The sequence below is a fragment of the Pan troglodytes genome, chromosome 19 (assembly GCF_028858775.2).
Source record: "Pan troglodytes isolate AG18354 chromosome 19, NHGRI_mPanTro3-v2.0_pri, whole genome shotgun sequence".
NCBI lineage: Eukaryota > Metazoa > Chordata > Mammalia > Primates > Hominidae > Pan > Pan troglodytes.
This window is the reverse complement of record NC_072417.2, coordinates 45,006,407-45,028,854: the sequence shown is the minus strand read 5'-3', so window position 1 is coordinate 45,028,854 and position 22,448 is coordinate 45,006,407.

The window sequence follows — 22,448 nt, the reverse complement described above, 5'->3', positions numbered from 1 at the left end:
TACAGGCATCACAAAGAAGTTTCTATGAACACTTCTGTCTAGATTTTATGTGATGATATTTCCTTTTTCACCATTACCCTCAAAATGCTCACAAATATCACTTTGCATATTCTAGCAGAACAGATTTCCAAACTGCTCAGTGAAAAGAAACTTCTACCTCTGTGAGATGAATGCACACATCAGAAACAGTTTCTCAGAAAAGTTCTTTCTAGTTTTATGGGAAGATATTTCATTTTTCACCAAAGTCCTCAAAGCACCCCAAAATATTCCATAGCAGATACTACAAAAAGAATGTTTCCAAAGTGCTCAATGAAAATATTGGTTCAACTCCGTGAGATGAAAGAACACATCACAAGGAAGTTTCTCAGAATGCTTCTGTCTAGTTTTCATGGAAAAATTTCTTTTTTCACCACATGCCTCAAATGGCCTACAAATATCCCTTTGCAGATTTTACAAAAAGATTGTTTCAAAACTGCTCAGTCCAAGGAAAGGATCAATTCCTTCAGATGAATGCACACAACACAATGAAGTTCCTCAGAAAGCTTCTGTCTTGTTTTTATGTGAAGATATTTCCTTTTTCAAAATAGGCATAAATGGGCTCACAAATGTCCCTTTGCACATTGTTCAAAAAGACTGTTTCCAAACTGGTCAATCAAAACAAATGTTCAACACTGTGAGAGAATTGCAAACATCACAAGGAAGTTTCTCAGAAAGTTTCTGTCTAGTTTTTCTGTGAAGATATTTCCATTTCCACCATAAGCAACAAGGCTTTCAGAAATATCACTTTGCAGATTCTACAAAAAGACTATTTCCAAACTATTCAATCAAAAGAGAATTTCAACTCTGTGAGATGAATGGACACATCACAAAGATTTTTCTCAGAAACTTGTGTCTAGATTTTATCTGTGGTCATTTCCTTTTTCACTGTAGGCCTCAAAGCACTCAAAAATGTCCCTTTGCAGATTCTACAAAAAGACTGTTTCCAAACTGCTCTATCAAAAGAAAGGTTAAACGCTGTGAGGTGAATGCACACTACAAAAAGAGGTTTCACAGAAAGCTTCTGTCTAGTTTTTATGTGAAGATATTTCCTTTTTCACCATAGGCCAAAGACCACTCTCAAAAATTCATTTGAGATTCTATAACAGACTGCTTCCAAACTGCTCAATCAAAACAATGATTGAAATCTGTGAGATGAATGCACACATCACAGACAAGTTTCTCAGAAAGGTTTTGTCTAGTTTTGATGTGAAGGTATTTCCTTTTTCACCATAAGCCACAAAGTGCTCACAAATATCCCTTTGCAGACTCCACAAAAGACTATTTCCAAACTGCTCAATCAAAAGAAAGGTTCAACTCTGTGAGATGAATGTGAACATCACAAAGAAGTTTCTCTGAAAGCTTGTGTCTAGGTATTATGTGAAGATATTTCCTATGTAACCATTGGCCACAAATGGATCACAAATATCCCATTGCAGTTTTTACAAAAAGACTGTTTCCAAACTGCTCAATCTAAAGTAAGCTTCAACTCCATGAGATGAATGCACACATCACAAAAAGTTTCTCAGAAAGCTTCTGTCTAGCTTTTATGTGAAGATATTTGCTTTTACAACATAAGCCTCAAAGCATTCACAAACATCACTTTGCAGATTCTACAAAAAGACTGTTTGCAAACTGCTCAATCAAAAGAACGGTTCAACTCTGTGAGACGAATGAACACATCACAGAGAAGTTTCTGAGAAAGCTTCTCTTTAGTTTTTAGGTGAATATATTTACTTTCTCACCATAGGTCTCAAACCACTTACAAATATACCTTTGAAGATTCTCCAAAAAGACTTTTTCCAAACTGGTCAATCAAAAGAGATGTTCAACTCTGTGAGATGAATGCACACATCACAAAGAAGTTTCTCAGAAACCTTCTGTCTAGATTTTATTGTGGATATTTCCTTTTTAACCTTATGCCTGAAACCACTCACAAATGTCCTTTGCAGATTCTACAAAAAGACTGTTTCCAACGTGCTCAATCATAAGAAACATTCAACTCTGTGAGTTGAAATCACACATCATAAAGATGTTTCTCAGAAACCTTTTGTCTAGTTTTTATGTGAAGATATTTCATTTTTCTCCATAGGACTCAAACTGCCTGCAACTATCCCCTTGCAGTTTCTAAAAAAAGACAGTTTCCAAAGTGCTCAATCAAAAGAGAGGTTCAACACCATGAGGTGAATGCACACATCACAAAGTAGTTTCTCAGAAAGTTTCTGTGTATTTTTTATGGGAAGACATTTCCTTTTTCACCATTGACCACAAAAGGATCAGAATTATCCCTTTGCAGATTCTACAAAAATACTGATTCCAAACTGCTCAATCAAAAGAGAGGTTCAACTCTGTGAGATTAATTCACACATCACAAAGAAGTTCCTCAGAAAGCCTCTGTCTAGTTTTCATGTGACGATATTTCCTTTTTCACAATAGGCCTCAAAGGGCTCACAAATGTCCCTTTGCAGATTCTGCAAAAACACTGTTTCCACACTGCTCAGTCAAAACAAAGATTCAACTCTGTGAGATGAATGCACACACCACAAAGAAGTTTGTCAGAAACCCTCTGTCTAGTGTTTATGTAAAGATATTTCATTTTTCACCATAGGCATCAAAGCACTCACAAATATCCCTTTGGAGATACTTCAAAAAAACAGTTTCCAAACTGCTCAATCAACACCAAGGTTCTACTCTGTGAGATGAATGCGCACGTCACAAAGAAGTTTCTAGGAAATGTTCTGTCCAGATTTTATTGTGGATATTTCCTTTTTCACTATATGCCTGAAACCACCTAAAAGTATCCATTTGCAGATTCTACAAAAAGACGGTTTACAAACTGCTCAATCAAAAGAATGGTTCAACTCTGTGGGACGAATGAACACATCACAAAGAAGTTTTTCAGAAAGCTTCTGTCTATTTTTTATGTGAATATATTTTCTGTTTCACCACAGGCCTCAAACAGCCTACATATATCCCTTTGCAGATTCTACAAAAAGACTGTTTCCAAACTGCTCAATCAAAGGAAAGATGCAACTCTGTGAGATGAATACACACATCACAAAGAGGTTTCTCAGAAAGCTTTGATCTAGTTTTTATGTGAAGATATTTCCTTTTTCACAGTATGCCCCAAATCGTTCACAAATATCACTTTGCAGATTCTACAAAAAGAGTGTTTCCAAACTGCTCAATCAAAAGAACGTTTCAACTCTGTCAGGTGAATGAACACATCACAAAGAAGTTTCTCAGGAAGCTTCTGACTAGTTTTTTTGTGAATATATTTCCTTTCTCACCATAGACCTCAAACCGCTCACAAATATCCCTTTACAGATTCTCCAAAAACACTATTTCCAAACTGCACAATCAAAAGAGATGTTCATCTCTGTGTGATGAATGTACACATCAAAAAGAAGTTTCTCAGAAAGTTTCTATCTAATTTTTATGTGAAGATATTCTCTCTTTCACCATAGGCCTCAAACCGCCTATATATATCCCTTTGTAAATTCTACAAAAAGACTGTTTCCAAACTGCTCAATCAAAAGAAAGGTTCATCTCTGTGAGTTGAATGCACACATCACAAAGAAGTTTCTCAGAAAACTTCTGTCTAATTCTTATGTGGAGACATTTCCTTTTTCAGTATAGGCCACAAAGGGATCACAAATATCCCCTTGCAGATTTTCCAAAAAGACTGTTACCAAACTGCTCAATTAAAGGTAAGTTTCAACTCCCTGAAATGAATGCACACGTCACAAAGTAGTTTCTCAGAAAGTTTCTGTTGAGTTTTTATGTGAAGATATTTTGTTTTTCACCATATGCCTCAAAGCCTTCACAAGTGTCCCTACCAGAAAAAGACTGTTTCCAAAATGCTCAATCAAAAGAAATGTTCAACTCTGTGAGTTGAATGCACAAATCACAAGAAGTTCCTTAGAAAGCTTCTGTCTAGTTTTTATGTGAAGATATTTCCATTTTCAACATAGGCCTCATAGGGCTCACAAACGTCCCTTCACAGATTCTACAAAAACACTGTTTCCAAACTTCTCTATCAAAATAAAGTTCCTCCTCTGTGAGATCAATGCACACATCACAAAGGAGCTTCTTAGACCACTTCTTTGTAGTTTTTATGTAAAGACATGTCCTTTTTCACCATAGGCCACAGATGGATCACAAATATCCCTTTGCAGATTCTTCAAAAAGACTGTTTCCAAACTGTTTTATCAAAATTAAGTTTCAACTCCTTGAAATGAAGGTCCATATCCCAAAGAAGTTTCTCAGAAAGCTTCTGTCTAGCTTTTATGTGGAGATATTTCCTTTTTCACCATAGGCCTCAAAGCGCTCACAAATGTCCCTTTGCCAATACCAGAAAAAGACTGTTTGAAAACTCCTCAATCAAAAAAAGGGTCAACTCTGTGTGATGAATGCACACATCACAAAGAAGTTTCTCATAAAGCTTCTGTTTAGTTTTTATGTGCAGACATTTCTTTTTTCACTGTGGGCCAAAAATGGATCACTAATATCCCTTTGCAGATTCTACAAAAAGACTGTTTCCAAACTGCTCAATCAAAAGAAATGTTCAAATCTGTGAGATGAATGCAGGCATCACAAAGAAGTTTGTCAGAAACCTCCTGTGTAGTTTTTATGTGAAGACATTTCTTTTTTCAGCATAGGCCTCAAAGGGCTCACAAATATCCCTATGCAGAGTCTACAAAAAGAGCGTTTCCAAACTGCTCAATCAACCAAAAAGCTCCACCCTGTGCGTTGAATCCTCACATCACAAAGAAGTTCCTCAGAATGTTTCTGTCTAGTTTTTATGTGAAGATATTTCTTTTTTCACTATAGGCCTCACAGTACTCACAAATGTCTATTGCAGATTCTACAAAAAGACTGTTTCCAAACTGCTCAATCAAAAGAAAGATTCAACTCTGTGAGATGAATGCACACATCACAAATAATTTTCTCAATCACTGTGTCTAGTTTTCATGTGAAGATACTTCCTTTTTCACCATAGTCCTCAAAGCATTCACAAATATCACTATTCAGATACTACAAAAAGTCTGCTTCCAACCTGCTCAATCAAAGGAATGGTTCTACTCTGTTAGACCAATGAAGACATCACAAAGAAGTTTATCAGAAAGCTTCTGTCTAGTTTTTATCTTAATATATTTCCTTTCACACCATAGGCCTCAAAACGCTGACTTGTATCCCATTGCAGATACTTCAAAAAGACTGTTTCCAAATTGCTCCATCAAAAGAACAGTTCAACTCTGTGAGATGAAAGCACACATCACAGAGTAGTTTCTCAGAAATCTTCTGTCTAGTTTTTATGTTCAGATATTTCCTTTTTCACCACAGGCCTCAAAGGGCTCAAAAATACCCCTATGGAGATTCTCCAAAAAGACTGTTTCCAAACTGCTCAATCAAACAAAGTTTAACTCTGTGAGATGAATGCACACATAAGGAACAAATTCCTCGGAAAGTTTCTCTCTAGTTTTTATATGAAAACATTTCCTTTTTCACCATAGGCCAGGAATGGATCACAAATATCTCTTTGAAGATTCTACAAAAAGACTGTTTCCAAACTGCTCAATCAAAAGAAAGATTCATCTCTGTGAGACCAATGAAGTCGTCACAAAGAGGTTTCTCTGAAAGCTTCTGTCTAGTTATGTGAATACATTTCCATTCTCACCATAAGACTCAAACTGCTCACAAATATCCCTTTGCGGATTCTCCAAAAAGACTGTTTCCAAACTGCTCAGTGAAACAGATGTTCAACTCTGTGTCATGAATGCACACATTATAAAGAATTTTCTCAGATAATTACTGTCTGCTTTTTACCTGAATGTATTTCCTTATTCACCGTAGGCCTCACACCGCCTATACATACCCCTTTGCAGATTCTCCAAAAAGACTGTTTCCAAACTGCTCAATCAAAAGAAAGGTTCAACCCTGTGAGATGAATGGACACATCACATAGAAGTTTCTCAGAAAGATTCTGACTAGTTTTTATGTGAAGACACTTCCTTTTTCACCATAGGACACAAATGGATCACAAATATCTCTTTGCAGATTCTACAAAAAGACTCTTTCCAAACTGATCAATCAAAGGAAATGTACAAATATGTGAGATGAATGCCCACATCACAAAGAAGTTTCTCAGAAAGCTTCTGTCTTGTTTTCATGTGAAGATATTTCCTTTTTCACCATAGGCATCAAAGGACACAAAAATATCCCTATGCAGATACTACAGAAAGACTATTTCCAAACTGCTCAATCAAAACAAAGGTTCAACTCCATGAGATGAATGCACACATCACAGAGAAGTTTCTCAGAAACTTTTTGTCTACTTTTTATGTGAAGATATTTCCTTTTTCACCATAGGCCTCAAACCTCTCACAAATATCCCTTTGCAGATTCTCCAAAAAGAATGTTTCCAAACTGCTCAAACAAAAGAATGTTTCAACTCTGTGAGATGAATGCATACATCACAAGAAGTTTCTCAGAAAGCTACTGTATAGTTTTTACATGAAGATATTTCCTTTTCCACCATTGGCCCCAAACAGATCACAAATATCCCTTTGCAGATTCTAGAAAAAGACTGTTCGCAAAATGCTCAATCAAAAGTATGCTTCAACTCCATGAGATGAATGCACAGATAACAAAGAATTTTCTCAGAAACATTCTGTCTAGTTTTAATGTGAAGATATTTCCTTTTTTACAATAGGCCTCAAACAGGTCGGAAATATCCCTTTGCAGATTGTACAAAAACACTGTATCAAAACTGCTCAATCAAAAGAAGGTTCAACACTGTGAGATGAATGGACACATCACAAAGAAGTTTCTCAGAGTGCTTCTGTCTAGTTTTTATATGAGGATACTTGTTTTTCACCATAGGCTTCAAAAGGCTCAGAAATATCCCTTTTCAGATTGCACAAAAAGACTGCTTCCAAACTGCTCAATCAAAAGAAAAGTTCAACTCTGTGAGATGAATATACACATCACAAAGAAGTTTCTCAGAAAGCTTCTTTCTAGTTTTTATGTGAAGATATTTCCTATTTCACCATAGGCCTCAAAGGGCTTACAAATATCCCTTTGCAGATTTTACAAAACGACTGTTTCCAAAGTGCTCCAACAAAAGAAAGGTTCAACTCTGTGAGATGAATGCACACATCACAAAGAAGTTTCTCAGAATGCTTCTCTCTAGTTTATCTGTGAAGACATTTCCTTTTTCACCATAGGCCTCAGAGGGCTCCAAATATCCATTTGCAGATTCTACCAAAAGACTGCTTACAAACTGCTCAAGCAAAAGAGAGGTTCAATGCTGTGAGATGAAAGCACACATCACAGATAAGTTTCCCAGAATGCTTCAGTCTCGTTTTTATGCAAAGAAATTTAATGTTTCACAATAGTCATCAAACCGCTCACAAATATCCCTCTGCAGATACTACAAAAAGACTGTATCCAAACTGCTCAATCAAAAGAAGGTTCAATTCTTTGAGATGAATGGACACATCACAAAGAAGTTTCTCAGAAAGCTTCTGTCTAGTTTTTATGTGAGGATACTTGTTTTTCACCATAGGACTCAAATGCTCCAAATATCCATTTGCAGATTCTACAAAAAGAGTGTTCTCAAACTTCTCAATCAAAAGAAAGGTTCAACTCTGTGAGTTGAATGCAGATATCACAAAGAAGTTGCTCAGAATGCTTCTTTCTAGTTTTTATGTGATGAGATTTCCTTTTTCACCATAGGCCTCAAAGGGCTCCAAACATCCATTTGCAGATTCTACAAAAAGGCTGTTTCAAACTGCTCCATCAAAAGAAAGTTTCAACTGTGTGAAATGAAAGCTTATATCACGAAGAAGTTTCTCAGAAAGCTTCTGTCTAGTTTTTATGTGAAGATATCTCCTATTTTACAATAGGCCAAAAAGGGCTCACAGATATCCCTTTGCAGATTCTATGAAAAGACTGTTTCCAAACTGCTCAATCAAAAGAAAGTTTCACCTCTGTGAGATGAATGGACACATCACATAGAAGTTTCTCAGAATATTTCTGTCTAGTTTTCATGTGAAGATATTTCCTTTTTCACCAGAGGCCTCAAAGCACTCCAAATATCCATTTGCAGGTTCTACAAAGAGATTGTTTACTAACTGCTCAATCAAAAGAATGGTTCAAACATGTGAGATGAAAGCATACATCAAAATAAATTTCTCAGACAACTTCTGTCTAGATTTTGTGTGAAGATATTTCCTATTTCACCATAGGCCAAATATCACCAAATATCACCATAGGCCAAATACCACCATAGGCCAAATTTCACCAAAGTGCTCCAAATATCATTTTGCAGATTCTACAAAAAGACTATTTCCAAACTGCTCAAACAAAAGAAAGGTTCAACTGTGTGAGATGAAAGCAAACTTCACAAAGCACTTTCAACTTGACAAAGTCATTCTCCGTCCAAATTTGTTCCTTTGCTGGTGAGTAACTGCGTTCCTTTGGAGGAGGAATGGTGCTCTGCTTTTTAGTTTCCAGTTTTTCAGTTCTGTTTTTTCCCCATCTTTGTGGTTTTATCTACTTTTGGTCTTTGATGATGGTGATGTACAGATGAGTTTTTTGTGTGGATGTCCTTTCTGTTTGTTAGTTTTCCTTCTAACAGACAGGACCCTCAGCTGCAGGTCTGTTAGAGCTTGCTAAAGGTCCACTCCAGACCCTGTTTGCCTGGGTATCAGCAGCAGCGTCTGCAGGACAGTGGATTTTCATGACCCTTGGATGCTGCTGTCTGATCGTTCCTCTGGAAGTTTTGTCTCAGAGGAGTACCCGGCTGTGTGAGGTGTCAGTCTGCCCCTACTGGGGGGTGCCTCCCAGTTAGGCTGCTCGGGGCTCAGGGGTCAGGGACCCACTTGAGGAGGCAGTCTGCCCGTTCTCAGATCTCCAGCTGCATGCTGGGAGAACCACTGCTCTCTTCAAAGCTGTCAGACAGGGACATTTAAGTCTGCAGAGGTTACTGCTGTCTTTTTGTTTGTCTGTGCCCTGCCCCCAGAGGTGGAGCCTACAGAGGCAGGAGGACATCCTTGAGCTGTGGTGGGCTCCACCCAGTTCGAGCTTCCCACCTGCTTTGTTTACTGAAGCAAGCCTGGGCAATGGCGGGCACACTTCCCCCAGCCTCTCTGCTGCCTTGCAGTTTCATCTCAGACTTCTGTGCTAGCAATCAGTGAGACTCCGTGGACGTAGGACCCTCTCAGCCAGGTGTGGGATATATCTCCTGGTGCACCGTTACCTAAGCCCATCGGAAAAGTGCAGTATTCACGTGGGAGTGACCCGATTTTCCAAGTGCCATCTGTCATCCCTTTCCTTGATAAGGAAAGGGAACTCCCTGACCCCTTGCACTTCCCGAGTGAGGCAATGCCTCACCCTGCTTTGGCTCATGCATGGTGTGCTGCACCCACTGTCCCGCACCCACTGTCTGGCACTCCCTAGTGAGATGAACCCGATATCTCAGATGAAAATGCAGAAATCACCCATCTTCTGCATCACTCATGCTGGGAGCTGTAGACTGGAGCTTCTATGAGAGAAGAAGGCTTCAGACAATCAAACTACTCCAAGCTACAGGACGAAATTCAAACCAAAGGCAAAGAAGATGAAAACTTTGAAAAAAACTTAGATGAATGTATAACTAGAACAACCAATACAGAGAAGTGCTTAAAGGAGCTGATGGAGCTGAAAGCCAAGGCTCGAGAACTACGTGAAGAATGCAGAAGCCTCAGGAGCCAGAGCGATCAACTGGAAGAAAGGGTATCAGTGATGGAAGATGAAATGAATGAAATGAAGTGAGAATGGAAGTTTAGAAAAAAAAGAATAAAAAGAAACGAAAGCCTCCAAGAAACCTGGGATTATGTGAAAAGACCAAATCTATGTCTGATTGGTGTACTTGAAAGTGATGGGGAGAAAGGAACCAAGTTGGAAAACACTCTGCAGAATATTATCCAGGAGAACTTCCCCAATCTAGCAAGGCAGGCCAACATTCAGATTCAGGAAATACAGAGAATGCCACGAAGATATTCCTCAAGAAGAGCAACTCCAGGACACATAATTGTCACATTCACCAAAGTTGAGATGAAGGAAAAAATGTTAAGTGCAGCCAGAGAGAAAGGTCGGGTTACCTACAAAGGGAAGCCCATCAAACTAACAGCGGATCTCTCAGCAGAAACTCTACAAGCCAGAAGAGAGTGGGGGCCAATATTCAACATTCTTAAAGAAAAGAATTTTCAACCCAGAATTTCATATCCAGCCAAACTAAGCTTCATAAGTGAAGGAGAAATAAAATACTCTACAGACAAGCAAATGCTGACAGATTTTGTCACCACCAGGCCTGCCCTAAAAGAGCTCCTGAAGGAAGCACTAAACATGGAAAGGAACAACCAGTACCAGCCGCTGCAAAATCATGCCAAAATGTAAAGACCATTGAGACTAGGAAGAAACTGCATCAACTAACGAGCAAAATAACCAGCTAACACCATAATGACAGGATCAAATTCACACATAACAATATTAACTTTAAATGTAAATGGACTAAATGCTCCAATTAAAAGACACAGACTGGCAAATTGGATAAAGATTCAAGACCCATCAGTGTGCTGTATTCAGGAAATCCATCTCATGTGCAGAGACACACATATGCTCAAAATAAAAGGACGGAGGAAGATCTACCAAGCAAATGGAAAACAAAAAAAGGCAGGGGTTGCAATCCTAGCCTCTGATAAAACAGATTTTAAACCAACAAAGATCAAAAGAGACAAGACCATTACATAATGATAAAGGGATTAATTCAACAAGAAGAGCTAACTATCCTAAATATATATGCACCCAATACAGGAGCACACAGATTCATAAGGCCAGTCCTGAGTGACCTACAAAGAGACTTGGACTCCCACACAATAATAATGGGAGACTTTAACACCCCACTGTCAACATTAGACAGATCAATGAGACAGAAAGTTAACAAGGGTACCTTGGAATTGAACTCAGCTGTGCACCAAGCAGACCTAGTAGACATCTACAGAACTCTCCACCCCAAATCAAGAGAATATACATTTTTTTCAGCACCACACCACACCTATTCCAAAATTGAGCACATAGTTGGGAGTAAAGCACTCCTCAGCAAATGTAAAAGAACAGAAATTATAACAAACTATCTCTCAGACCACAGTGCAATCAAACTAGAACTCAGGATTAAGAAACTCACTCAAAACTACTCAACTACATGGAAACTGAACAACCTGCTGCTGAATGACTACTGGGTACATAACAAAATGAAGGCAGAAATAAAGATGTTCTTTGAAACCAAGGAGAACAAAGACACAACATACCAGAATCTCTGGGACACACTCAAAGCAGTGTGTAGAGGGAAATTTATAGCACTAAATGCCCACAAGAGAAAACAGGAAAGACACCCTAACATCACAATTAAAACAATTAGAAAAGCAAGAGCAAACACATTCAAAAGCTAGCAGAAGGCAAGAAATAACTAAAATCAGTGCAGAACTGAAGGAAATAGAGACACAAAAACCCTTCAAAAAATTAATGAATCCAGGAGCTGGTTTTTTGAAAGGATCAACAAAATTTGTAGACTGTTAGCAAGACTAATAAAGAAAAAAAGAGAGAAAAATCAAATAGATGCAATAAAAAGTGATAAAGGGAATATCAACACTGATCCCACAGAAATACAAACTACCATCAGAGAACACTACAAACACCTCTACACAAATAAATTACACACATAAACTATGCAAAGAAAATCTAGAAGAAATGGATAAATTCCTCGACACATACACTCTCCCAAGACTAAATCAGGAAGAAGTTGAATCTCTGAATAGACCAATAACAGGAGCTGAAATTGTGGCAATAATCAATAGCTTACCAACAAAAAAAGAGTCCAGGACCAGATGGATTCACAACCGAATTCTACCAGAGGTACAAGGAGAAACTGGTAACATTCCTTCTGAAACTATTCCAATCAATAGAAAAAGAGGGAATCCTCCCTAACTCATTTTATGAGGCCAGCATCATCCAGATACCAAAGCCGGGCAGAGACACAACAAAAAAAGAGAATTTTAGACCAATATCCTTGATGAACATTGATGCAAAAATCCTCAATAAAATACTGGAAAACCGAATACAGCAGCATATCAAGAAGCTTATCCACCATGATCAAGTGGGCTTCATCCCTTGGAAGCAAGGCTGGTTCAACATATGCAAGTCAATAAATGTAATGCAGCATATAAACAGAACCAAAGACAAAAACCACATGATTATCTCAATAGATGCAGAAAAGGCCTTTGACAAAATTCAACAACACTTCATGCTAAAAACTCTCAATAAATTAGGTATTGATGGGACATATCTAAAAATAATAAGAGCTATCTATGACAAGCCCACAGCCAATATCATACTGAATGGGCAAAAACTGGAAGCATTACCTTTGAAAACTGGCACAAGACAGGGATGCCCTCTCTCACCTCTCCTATTCAACATAGTGTTGGAAGTTCTGGCCAGGGCAATTAGGCAGGAGAAGGAGATAAAGGGTATTCAATTAGGAAAAGAGGAAGTCAAATTGTCCCTCTTTGCAGATGACATAATTGTATATCTAGAAAACCGCATTGTCTCAGCCCAAGATCTCCTTAAGCTGATAAGCAACTTCAGCAAAGTCTCAGGATACAAAACTAATGTACAAAAATCACAAGCATTCTTATACAACAATAACAAACAGAGAGCCAAATCATGAGTGAACTCCAATTCACAATTGCTTCGAAGACAATAAAATACTTAGGAATCCTACTTACAAGGGACGTGAAGGACCTCTTCAAGGAGAACTACAAACCACTGCTCAAGGAAATAAAAGAGGATACAAACAAATGGAATAACATTCCATGCTCATGGGTAGGAAGAATCAATATCGTGAAAATGGTCATACTGCCAAAGGTAATTTATAAATTCAATGCAATCCCCATCAAGCTACCAATGATTTTCTTCACAGAATTGGAAAAAACTACTTTAAAGTTCATATGGAACCAAAAAACAGCCCACATCGCCAAGTCAATCCTAAGCCAAAAAAAAAAAAAAAAAAAAAAAAAAAAAGCTGGAGGCATCACGCTACCTGACTTCAAACTATACTACAAGGCTACAGTAACTAAAACATCATGGTAATGGTACCAAAATAGAGATATAGATCAATGGAACAGAACAGAGATCTCAGAAATAATGCCATATATCTACAACTATATGATCTTTGACAAACCTGAGAAAAACAAGCAATGGGGAAAGGATTCCCTATTTAATAAATGGTGCTGGGAAAACTGGCTAGCCATACGTAGAAAGCTGAAACTGGATCCCTTCCTTACACCTTATACAAAAATTAATTCAAGATGGATTAAAGACTTACATGTTAGATCTAAAACCATAAAAACCCTAGAAAAAAACCTAGGAATTACCATTCAGGACATAGGCATGGGCAAGGACTTCATGTCTAAAACACCAAAAGCAATGGCAACAAAAGCCAAAATTGACAAATGGAATCTAATTAAACTAAAGAGCTTCTGCACAGCAAAAGAAACTACCATCAGAGTGAACAGGCAACCTACAAAATGGAAGAAAATTTTCACAACCTACTCACCTGACAAAGGGCTAATATCAGGAATCTACAATGAACTCAAACAAATTTACAAGAAAAAAAACAAACAACCCCATCAAAAAGGTGGGCAAAGGATATGAACAGACATTTCTCAAAAGAAGACATTTATGCAGCCAAAAGACACATGAAAAAATGCTCACCATCACTGGCCATCAGAGAAATGCAAATCAAAACCACAATGAGATACCATCTCACACCAGTTAGAATGGCAATCATTAAAAAGTCAGGAAACAACAGGTGCTGGAGAGGATGTGGAGAAATAGGAACACTTTTACACTGTTGGTGGGACTGTAAACTAGTTCAACCATTGTGGAAGTCAGTGTGGTGATTCCTCAGGGATCTAGAACTAGAAATGCCATTTGACCCAGCCATCCCATTTCTGGGTATATACTCAAAGGACTATAAATCATGCTGCTATAAAGACACATGCACATGTATGTTTATTGTGGCACTATTCACAATAGCAAAGACTTGGAACCAACCCAAATGTCCAACAACGATAGACTGGATTAAGAAAATGTGGCACATATACACCATGGAATACTATGCAGCCATAAAAAATGATGAGTTCATGTCCTTTGTAGGGACATGGATGAAATTGGAAATCATCATTCTCAGTAAACTCTCACAAGGACAAAAAACGAAACACCACATGTTCTCACTCATAGATGGGAATTGAACAGTGAGAACACATGGACACAGGAAGGGGAACATCACACTCTGGGGACTGTTATGGGGTGGGTGGAGGGGGGAGGGATAGCATTAGGAGATATACCTAATGCTAAATGACGAGTTAATGGGTGCAGCACGCCAGCATGGCCCATGTATACATATGTAACTGATCCGTACATTGCGCCCATGTACCCTAAAACTTAAAGAAGTATAATAATAAGAAATAAAAAATAAACAATAAAAAAAGAAAGTAATACCATCAAAAAAAGAACTTTCTCAGAAATCTTCTGTCTAGTTTTTATGTGAAGATATTTCCTATTACACCATAGTCCTCAATGGTCTCACAAATATCCCTTTGCAGATTCTACAAAAGGACTTTTTCCAAAGTGCTCAATCAAAAGAAACCATGTGAGATGAATGGACACTTCGCAAAGAAGTTTCTCAGAATGCTTCTGACTAGTTTTTTTGTGATGCTATTTCCTTTTTCTCCATAGGCCTTAAACCACTCAAATATATCCCTCTGCAGATACTACAAAAATACTGTTTCCAAACTGCTTCACCAATAGAAAGGTTCAACTCTGTGAGATGAGTGCACACATCAAAAAGGAGTTTGTAAGAATGTTTCTGTCTACTTTTTACGTGAAGTCATTTCCTTTTTCACCATAGGCCTCAAAGTTCTCCAAATATCCACTTGCAGATTCTACAAAAAGAGTGTTTCAAAACTACTCAATGAAAAGAAAGGTTCAACTCGGTGAGATGAAAGCACACATCACAAAGTAGTTCCTCAGAATGCTTCTGTCTAGCTTTATGTGAAGATATTTCCTGTTTCACCATAGGACTCAATGGGCTCAAAATTATCCCATTGCAGATTCTGCAAGAGGACTGTTTCAAAACTGTTCAAACAAAGGAAAGTTTGAACTCTGTCAGATGAATGCACACATCACAAAGAAGTTTCTCAGAATGCTTCTGTCTAGTTTCTATGTGAAGATATTTCTTTTTTCACCACAGGCCACATTGCGCTCCAAATATCCATTTGCAGATTCTACAAAAAGACTGTTTCCAAAGTGATCCATCAAAAGAAAGTTTCAACTCTGTGAGACAAAAGCACACATCACAAATAAGTTTCTCAGAATGCTTTTGTTTGCTTTTTATGGGAAGATATTTCCTTTTAAATGATAGGCCTCAAAGGACTCCAAATATCCATTGGCAGATTCTACAAAAAGACTGTTTCCAAAGTGCTCAATCAAAAGAAAGGTTCAAATCCATGAGATGAAAGCACACATCACAAAGAAGTTTCTCAGAAGGTTTCCGTCTAGTTTTTATATGAAGATACTTCCTATTTCCTCAGAGGCCTTAAAGGGATCACAAATATCCCATCGCATATTCTACAAAACGACTGTTTGCAAACTGCTCAATCAAACGAAAGGTTCAACTCTGTGAGATGAATGCACACATCAACAAGAAGTTTATCAGAATGCTTCTGTATAGCTTTTATGTGAAGATATTTCCTTTTACACCGTAGGCCTCAAATTGCTTTAAATATCCATTTGCAGATATGATAAAAGGCTGTTTCCAAACTGCATCAAAAGAAAGATTCTACTCTGTGTGATGAATGCACACTTCAAAAGAAGTTTCTCAGAATGCTTCTGTCTAGTTTTTATGTGAAGATATTTCCCTATACACCATAGGTCTCAAAGCTCTCCAAATATCCACTTGCAGATTCCAAAAAAGGGTTTCAAAACTGCTCAATCAAAAGAAAGGTTCAACTCTGTGAGATGCATGCACGCATTACAAAGACATTTCTCAGAATGCTTCTGTCTAGTTTTTATGTGAAGATATTTCCTTTTCCACTATAGGAATCAAAGTGCTACAAATATCGATTTGCAGATACTGCAAAAATACAGTTCCAAACTGCTCAATCAAAAGAAAGGTTCAACACTGTGAGATGAATGCACACATTACAAAGACGTTTCTCAGAATACTTCTGCCTAGTTTCTGCATGAAGATATTTCCTATTTCCCCAGAGGCCTCAATGAGCTCACAAATATCCTTTTGCAGATTCAACAAAACAATAGTTTCCAAACTGCTCCGTCAAAACGAATGGTTCAACTCTGTGAGATGAATGCACACATCACAAAGAAGTTTCTCAGAATGCTTCTGTCTAGTTGTTATGTGAAGATGTTCCTTTTTCACCATAGGCCTCAAAGCGGTTCAAATATCCATTTGCATATATGACAAAATGACTGTTTACAAACTGCTCTATCAAAAGAAAGGTTTTACACTGTGAGATGAATGCACACATCACAAAGAAGTTTCTCAGAATGCTTCTGTGTAATTTTTAGGTGAAGATATTTCCTTTTCCATCATAGGCCTCAAAGCTCTCCAAATATCCACTTGCAGAATCTATAAAAAAGTTTTTCAAATCTGCTCAATCAAAAGATAGGTTCAAATCTGTGATAAGAATGCAAACATCACAAAGAAGTTTCTCAGAATGCTTTTGTTTGGTTTTTATGTGAAGATATTTCCTTTTCCACTATAGGCCGCAAAGTGCTCCAAATAACCATTTGCAGATATTACAAAAAGAGTGTTTCAAAACTACTCAATGAAAGGAAAGGTTCAACTCTGTGAGATGAATGCACACATCACAAAGAAGTTTCTCAGAATGCTTCAGTCCAGTTTCTATGTGAAGATATTTCCTATTTCCCCAGAGGCCTCAATGAGCTCACAAATATCCTTTTGCAGATTCAACAAAACAATAGTTTCCAAACTGCTCCGTCAAAACAAATGGTTCAACTCTGTGAGATGAATGCACACATCACAAAGAAGTTTCTCAGAATGCTTCTGTCTAGTTTTTATGCGAAGTTATTTCCTTTTCTACCATAGGCTTCAAAGTTCTCCAAATATCTAGTTGCAGACTCTATGAAAAGAATGTTTCAAAACTGCTCAATCAAAGCAAATGTTCAACTCTGTGAGATGAATGCACTCATCACAAAGTAGTTTCTCAGAATATTTCTGCCTCGTTTTTATGGGAAGATATTTCCTTTTTCAACATAGGCCTCAAAGTGCTCAAAATATCCATTTTCAGATTCTACAAAAACAGTGTTTCCAAACTGCTCAATCAAAAGAAAGGCTCAACTCTGTGATATGATGGCACACATCATGAAGAAGCTTCTCAGAATGCATCTCTGTAGTTTTTATGTGAAGATATTTCCTATTTCACCATGGGCTGTAAATGCCTCACAAATATCCCTGTTCAGATTATACGAAAATAATATTTCCAAACTGCTTAATCAAGAGAAAGTTTCACCTCTGTGAGATGAATGCACACATTACAAAGAAGTTTCTCAGAATGCTTTTGTCTAGTTTTTATGTGAAGATATTTCTTTTTCAGCGTATGCCTCAAACAGCTCGGATATAGCCCTTCGCAGATTCTACAAAAAGACTGTTCAGAATAGTCCTCAAAGCACACCAAATATTCACTTGCAGATTCTACAAAAACAGTGCTTTAAAGCTGCTCAATCAAAAGAAAAGATCAACTCTGTGAGAGCAATGCATACACCACAAAGAAGTTTGTCAGAATGCTTCCATCTAGTTTTTATATGAAGATATTTCCTTTTCCACCATAGGCCTCAAAGTGATCCAAATATCCATTTTCAGATACTGCAAAAATTCTGTTTCCAAACTACTTAATCAAAAGAAGGTCTCAAGTCTTTAAGTTAAATGCACATGAGACGAAGTAGTTTCCTGAATACTTCTGTCTAGTTTTTATGTGAAGATACTTCCTCTTCCGCCATAGGCCTCAAAGCGCTACAAATATCCACTACTGGAATATGCAAAAAGAGTGTTTCAAAGCTGCTCAATCAAAATTAAGGTTCAACTCTGTGAGATGATTGCGCACGTCAAAAAGTAGTTTCTCAGAATTCTTCTGTCTACTTTTTATGTGAAGATATTTCCTTTCCCACCATAGGCCTGAAGGCCATAAAAATATATATTGCAGATAATACAGAATGAGTGTTTCAAAACTGCTCAATCAAAAGAAAGTTTCAACTCTGTGAGTTGAATGCATACATCACAAAGAAGTTTCTCAGAATCCTTCTGTCTAGATTTTATGTGAAGATATTCACTTTCCACAACAGGACTCAAAGTGCTCCAAACATCCCATTGCAGATTCTACAAAAAGAGTGATCAAAGCTTCTCAATCAAAAGAAATGTTCAACACTGTGAGATGAACACTAACGTCAAAAAAAAACTTCTGAGAATGCTTCTGTCTAGTTTTTATGTGAAGATATTTCCTTTTCCACTATAGGCTTCAAAGGGCTCAAAATATCTGTTGCAGACACAACAAGAAGAGTGTTTCAAAACTGCTCAATCAAAATAAAGGTTCAAGTCTGTCAGATGAATACACATATTAGAAAGAAGGTCCTCAGAATGCTTCTGTCTAGTTTTTATGTGGAGACATTACCTTTTCCAATATACGTCACAAAGCACTCCAAATATCCACTTGCAGATTCTACAAAAAGAGTGTTTCAAAACTGCTCAATCAAAAGAAAGTTTCAAATCTGTGAGATGAATGCACACATCACAAAGAAGTTTCTCAGTGTGCTTCTGTCTAGTTTTTATGTGAAGATATTTCCTTTTCCACTATAGGTCTCAAAGTCCTCCAAATATCCACTTGCAGATTCTACAAAAAGAGTTTTTCAAAACTGCTCCATCAAGTGAAAGGTTCATCTCTGTGAGTTGAGTGCACACATCACAAAGAAGTTTCTCAGAATGCTTATGTCTAGTTTTTATGTGAAGATATTTCCTTTTCCACCATAGGCCTCAAATCACTCCAAATATATACTTGCAGATACTACAAAAAGAGTGTCTCCAAACTGCTCAATCAAAAAACCGGTTCAACTCTGTGAGTTGAATGGACACATCACAAAGAAGTTTCTCAGAATGCTTCTGTCTAGTTTTTATGTGAAGATATTTCCTTTTCCACCATAGGCCTCAAATCACTCCAAATATCCACTTTCAGATACTAGTAAAAGAGTGTTTCAAAACTGCTCAGTCAAAAGAAAGCTTAAACTCTGTGGGATGAATGCTCACATCATGAAGAAGTTTCTCAGAATGTTTTTGTCTGGTTTTTATGTGAAGATATTTCCTTTTCCACTATAGGCCGCAAAGCGCTCCAAATGTCCACTTGCAGAGTCTACCAAAAGAGTGTTTTAAAACTGCTAACTCAAAATAAAGTTCCAACTCTGTGAGATGAATGCAAATGTCACAAAGAAGTCTCTCAGAATGCTTCTGTCTAGTTTTTATGTGAAGATATTTCCTTTTCCACTATAGGCCACAAACGTTCCAAATATCCACTGGCAGATTCTACAAAAAGAGTGTTTGAAAACTGCTCAATCAAAAAAAAAGTTCAACAATGTGAGATGAATCCACACGTCAAAAAGAAGTTTCTCAGAATGATTCCATCTAGTTTTATGTGCAGATACTTCCTTTTCCACCATAGGCCTCAAAGCACTCCTAATATCGATTTGCAGATACTACAAAAAGACTGTATCCAAATTGCTCAATGAAAAGAAAGTTTCAACTCCGTGTGTTGAATGCACACATTGCAAAGAAGTTTCTCATAATGCCTTCTTTCTAGTTTATATATGAATACTGTTCCTATTCCACCATAGGCCTCAATGCACTCCAAATATCCACTTGCATATTTTACAAAAAGAGTGTTACAAAGGTACTCAATCAAAAGAAATATTCAACTCTGTGAGATGAATGCACACATCACAAAGAAGTTTCTCAGAATGGTTCTGACTAGCTTTTATGTGAAGGTATTTCCTTTTCCACCATAAGCCTAAAAGTGTTTCAAATATGCATTTGTAGATGCTACAAAAAGACTGTTTCCAAACTGCTCAATCAAAAGAAATATACCATTCTGTTAGTTCCATGCACACCTCACAAAGAAATTTCTCAGAATGCTTCTGTCTAGCTTTTATGTGAAGGTATTGCCTCTTCCACCAAAAGCCTAAAAGGGCTCCAAATATCCATTTGTAGATACTACAAAAAGACTGTTTTGAAACTGCTCAATCAAAAGAAACGTTACAGTCTGTGAGTTCCATGCACACATCTCAAAGTGGATTCTCAGAATTCTTCTGTCTAGTTTATATGTGATGATATTTCCTTTTCCACCATAGGCCTCGAGGCACTCCAAATATCCACTTGCAGATTCTACAAAAAGACTGTTTCAAAACTGCTCTATCAAAAGAAATGTTCATCTCTGTGAGCTGAATGCACCCATTACAAAGAAGTTTCTCAGAATGCTTCGGTCTAGTTTTTATGTGAAGATATTTCCTTTTCCCCAAGAGGCTGCAAATCCCTCCAAATATGCACTTGTAGATTCTACAAAAAGAGTGTTTCCAAACTGCTCAATCAAAATAAAGTTTCAACTCTGTCAGATAAATACACACATTACAAAGAAGTTTCACAGAATGCTTCTGTCTAGTTTTTATGTGAAGATATTTCCTTATGCACTATAGGCCTCAAAGCCCTCCAAATATCCACTTGCAGATTCTACAAAATGTGTCTCAAAACTGCTTAATCAAAAGAAAATTTCAACCTGTGAGATAAAAGCACAAATCACAAAGAAGTTTTTCTGAATGCTTCTGTCTAGTTTTTATGTGAAGATATTTCCTTTTCCCCTACAGGCCTGTAAGCATTCCAAATATCCATTTGCAGATACTACAAAAAGACTGTTACCAAACTGCTCAATCAAAAGAAAGTTTCAACTCTGTGACTTGAATGCACATATCACAAAGAAGTTTCTGAGAATGCTTCTGTCTAGTTTTTATGTGAAGATATTTTCTTATCCACCATGTGCCCCAAAACGCTCCAAACATCCATTTGCAGATTCTACAAAAAGACTGTTTCAAAACTTCTCAATCAAAAGAAAGTTTCAACACTGTGAGTTGAATGCACACATCACAAAGCAGTTTCTCAGAATGCTTCTGCCTAGTTTTTATGTGAAGATATTTCCTTTTCCAACATAGACTTCAAAGCACTCCAAATATTGCAGATTCCACAAAAAGACTGTTTCAAAGCTGCCCATCCTAAACAAAGGTTCAAACCTGTGAGATGAATGTACACATCACAATGAAGTTTCTCCCAATGCTTCGGTGTAGTTTCTATGTGAAGACATTTTCTTTTCCACCATAGGCCTCAAAATGCTCCAATTATCCACTTACAGAATGTATGAAAAGAGAGTTTCAAAACTGCTCAAACAAAAGAAAGTTACAATTCTGTGAGACGAAAGCAGACATCATGAAGAAGTTTCTCACAATGCTTCTGTCTAGTTTTTATGTGAAGATATTTCCTTTTCAACTGTAGGCCTCAAAGTGCTCCAAATATCCATTTGCAGATACTACCCAAAAACTTTTTTCAAACTGCTCTATCGAAAGAAGGGTCCAAATCTTTTAGTTCAATGCACACAGCACAAAGGAGTTTCTCAGAATTCTTCTCTCTAGTTTTCATGTGAAGATATTTCCTATTCCACCATAGGCAACAAAGCGTTCCAAATATCCACTTGCAGATTATACAAAAAGAGTGTTTCAAAGCTGCTCAATCAAAAGAAAGGTTGAACTCTGTGAGATGAATGCACACATCACAGAGAATTTTCTCACAATGTTTCTGTCTAGTTTTATGTGAAGATATTTCTTTTTCCAACATAGGCCACAATTCGCTACAAATATCCACTTCCAGATACTACAAAAAGACTGTTTCCAAGCTGCTCAATAAAATGGAAGGTTCATCTCTGTGTGTTGAATGCACACATCACAAAGAAGTTTCTCAGAATGCTTCTGTCTAGTTTTTATATGAAAATATTTCCTTTTCCACCATAGGCCTAAAAACTCTCTTAATATCCACTTGCAGATTCTACAAAAAGAGTGTTTCAAAACTGCTCAATCAAAAGAAAGTTTGAATTCTGTGAGATGAATGCACACATCACAAAGTCGTTTTTCAGAATGCTTCTGTCTAGTTTCTATGTGAAGATATTTCCTTTTCCTCTATATGCCACAAA